General features: G+C 43.5%; 1 non-coding gene across 1 annotated transcript; it reads right to left on the bottom strand.

The window, feature by feature from the left end:
• Nucleotides 1-3777: 3777 nt before the first annotated feature.
• Nucleotides 3778-3886, bottom strand: LOC148092168 (U6 spliceosomal RNA). Its single transcript, XR_015715253.1, has one exon. It is a non-coding gene; the product is annotated as a U6 spliceosomal RNA (small nuclear RNA).
• Between the last annotated feature and the right edge of the window lie 265 nt (nt 3887-4151).

Raw genomic sequence — 4151 nt, 5'->3', positions numbered from 1 at the left:
AACCAAAAGGTGCTGGCGCCAATGTCATTCAAATGCCTGTTGCTGCAATTCAGGACCTCAGGGTAGCTGATCTCTCAAGGACAGGACTTTATGAGCATTTGTGCCCATCTCTTAGTGTTTGAGTAGCAGTGATACAGTTTTTAAAATTTTCATTTGTTAATGTAGGTATAAATATACCTACTCGGGTGTTATATTGTGACACAATAATTTTTTAAGATTACCCTGATACACTGGGAATCATGCTTAAGCACCATTAACTTAAAAGCATCTTTATAGGTTTTTCATGCTATTTAAAGAAATGTAGTATAAGTTTAAGAAAATGACTCTAACTCCAGAATGTTCTTGAAAAAGAAATTTGATTTTCTTTAATCACTGATGTCTGGAAAAGATATGCCTTTGATAAAGGATGGTCAACTTTTAAAATTTCTTTATTTAAGGCAGCATTACCCAAAGTTCAGTATTTTTTAATTAATACCTTGACAATATTTGCCATAGACTCCTCCTATGATTACTGTTTTCAAAAGTTTATTTTTCAATTTGTTTAATAATAAACTTTGTATTTCCATGAGTAAAAACTACTTACTTGCAATATAGGTAAGTGTAAAAATACATGTATAACCAGAAATGTTATACATGTGTAACCAAAGAATACTATCGACTTATGAAAATTTTAAAAATAAGTAAAACAAAGCAATAATGCATATAATTAATTTCTGAGCTGCAAATTAGTTCTTCAGTAAAAGCACTGAAAAAAATAGGGTTAGTTAATCACTCATAATTACACAGCACATTGTCACTTCCTTTGAGATAAAAATGGGGTTTAAAGTTAATTATGCACAGCTACTTCTAAAATTTTAATATCAACCAGCACATCTATGTAGTAGAAAAACATAAAGGATATTTACCCATTTTTCCAATACTAAAAGTTAACTCTTAATCAATCATAATGATGTGAATGGTTTTTATTCAACAAACTTTTATTTGAAGGAGCCATCTGGAAGGCTATTCAGGATCCGTTTTGCAGAACAGGTGGTTATTAATGACTCCTAGTTTTATGAGCATCAATTCATGGTGTTTAGGATATTTGCAGGATTTTTTTCTGGTAAGTTAACGACACTATAATTCAAACCATTATATTTGTTCATTGGCAGACAAAGAGTGGAGAGGCTTTACCCCCAGGGCTCTGCCCTTTTTGGGGGGCTGTGTAGTGCATGCACAAGGTTAGCACAGTTATTTGGGCCACGCTGCTAAATCCCAGGGGGCGGTGTGATGACACCTAGGCCCGCGTGGCTGTGAGTCCCCGCCAGGGCCAGAGCAGGCGTCCAGCAACCCCTGGGCCTCTGCGCTCAGCTCGGCCACCCCTGGGGGAGCAGAAGTGGGCTCAGGGACCTCGGCGTCGCCTTCAGCTTCATGAAGCACAGGCCTCAGCTTCGGGCAGGGGCTGGCCTTGCTTGGCGGGCGGCTCCTCTCGTCATTTCATCTCGGCTGGCCCCGTCCCTCCCTGCAAACTCTAAGGCAGGGCGCTGGGCCCTGTGTCCGGTGTGGGCGCGGGTGCACCCCGAGCGAGGCCAACTCAAGCCAGGCATCCAGCAGCCTCGGAACCTCCCCCTGGGCCGCAGCCCCCCCTTTCCACCCTGCCCGTTGCCCCCTTGCTGCCTTTCAGCTCCTGGCCCTGCCCTTCCAGGTGTCCCCAGCCCCTCCGTGCTCGTTACCTGCTGCAAGGTCCCCTCGCCCTCTGCCGTTGGCATCGAAACCATTACAGCAAGCAGCCATCATTTAAATAACTGTGTGTCTAGTAAACTTTTTAAAAAATGTTTAACCGGCTTCTAAATGGGGGGGCTGACAGCATTTACTGTCTCTCCGTTCTTTTCAGCAGATGATCCTGAGCGTTTTCCTTGTAAAGACAGGAGTTTCATTTCGTAAGGGAAGCGAGAGGCAGTGACGTTCCGCACGCTTCATGACTTGCTCACAGCCACGGGTGTGAAACAAATCGGCAGGCGAAGGGAGAGAAGCGCGGCTGCGAGGCGCGGCCAGCGGGGCCTGGGGCTCCCGGCTCTCGGCCGGCAGGAGCGGGGGGCGCAGCTGGGGGGGCGCAGCTGGGGGGCCTGCAGGGCCCGGCCGCCCGGCGCAGCGGGCCCTGAAACATCGCCCTCCACTCCGGGCGGCTCGCCCACCAGGGGCCCCCTCGCTCAGCCATGCCATCGCCGCTGGCATACACACGTGTTCTGGAAATTAAAACAATAAAGTCAAGCCAAAGATAAAATAAAACCTCAGATGCTTTGACTCCACACCACCCTCCAGCTAACACTATCCATTTCTTCCCTCCTTTATAGAAAAAAAAATCTCTTAAAACTGTGATCTGTCTTCCCTGCTTCCAGCTCCTTCCATCGCTTTTCCTCTTTAGTTTCTATGACATTATTTTTGAAATCCGATGAAGCTAAATTTTATTTTTATCTTTATTTTTATCTTTATTTTATGACACTATTACAAATGTCCCCATTCCTCCTCCTTTGCTCACCTCTACCCAGCCCCGGTACCCCCTTCCCTCCGGCTACACACACACACACACACACACACAACAACTTTCAATAATTTGATCAGTAACTATATGTTGCTTATTGGCATATGTGTTATAGGACTCTAAATTTTAAAGGAAATTTCTGTAGCTCCTAACACTGGTGTGCTATACACATAGTATATAAGCAATAAAATGTTTATGTTATGTTAAGGAAAATTGTTTCATCCTGTTAGGCAATAAATATTGATCAAGTGTCTGTTTTCACGCTTCTAGATGATTGCCGTAGGTTGACTGCATCAACAGCCCCCCTTGGGTGCACTTCTGGAGCCATAGCCTCTGATAGTCCCCTGGCAACACTGACTCTGGGCTTGGCCAGTGGTTGGGCTCATCAAACACCTGCAAAGTTAATATTAGTAGATGATTTTTAAAAAGCTTACAAATTTCAGTTCCTTTTTATAGAACTCTGTGACTACTGTGAGAGACACCTATGCTAACCCGCTGTAAGGATTTGAGGGACAGAGAGAGAGGAGCCAGGTCATTCGAGCCCAGGCCATCCCCGAGCAGCTGGCCCTCAGCCCACCAGCCAGCTGGCCAAAGACACATGAGCAAACCTGGCACAGACCAGCCAGGCCTATAGACCCACGGGCGTGTGAGAAATAATAAATGATTTGTTTAAAGCTACTCAATTCTAGGTGATTTGTTAACCAACAGGAACTGACTGATACAGTGGTGATGGAGCACTAAAGAAAACACAAGGAAACTCTGCCCTCATGATAATTACTTTCCAGTTTTCAATATACGTGATGTCAAGTGGTGATAAATGCTATAGAAAAAATAAAAAATAGGGAGATTTGCTTCAACACGGTTAAAGGATGTGTAGCCAATAAATATTTCCTATGTGAAAGAAATAAAAGTTTTCACAATTGCCCCTTTTTAAAAGAAAATTTTTTTCTTTAGTATAGTTTTAGATTTGCAGGAAAATTGTAAAGATAGTACAGGGTCCCCATACACCCCGCAGCCAGCTTTGCCTATATTAACATCTTACTATAATATGGTACCTCGGTTACAATTCAGGAACCACTGCTGATAAATGATTAAGCCCATACTTCACTCGGATTTCCTTAGTTTTTACCTAATGTCCTTTATTTTTTTTTTAGAATTTTATCCCAGATATCATATTACATTTAGTATTCATGCCTTCTTATGATCCTCTTTGCTCTGACAGTTTTTCAGATTTTTTAAAAATTTCTTTTCAAGTTTTTTATATGGAGCACTTCCTGAATTTGCATGTTCCACCCTGCCTCAGGGGTCACGCTGATCTTCTCTGTATCGTTCAAACTTCAGTACACGTGGTGCTCACGCAAGCACGGATTTCCTTGTATTGGATGACCTTGACAACGCTGAGTTATGGTCGGGTATTTTGTACAGCGTCACTCAGTTTAGGTCTGTCTGATGTTTTGTCATGATTGTATTAGGATTGTATGTTCTTGGGAGGAACACCACAGAAGTGAGGGGCCATTTTAATCACATCGCACCAAGGGTTTGCATGGCCTGCATGGCTTCTTAGTGCTGATTTTAACCTCGGTCACCTTGCTGACGTGTTTGACAGAGTTTCTATTTCCCACCTTCTGCA

The sequence above is a fragment of the Miniopterus natalensis genome, chromosome 10 (assembly GCF_054644295.1).
Source record: "Miniopterus natalensis isolate mMinNat1 chromosome 10, mMinNat1.hap1, whole genome shotgun sequence".
Classification (NCBI taxonomy): Eukaryota; Metazoa; Chordata; class Mammalia; order Chiroptera; family Miniopteridae; genus Miniopterus; species Miniopterus natalensis.
This window is presented reverse-complemented; position numbering and strand designations above follow the sequence as displayed.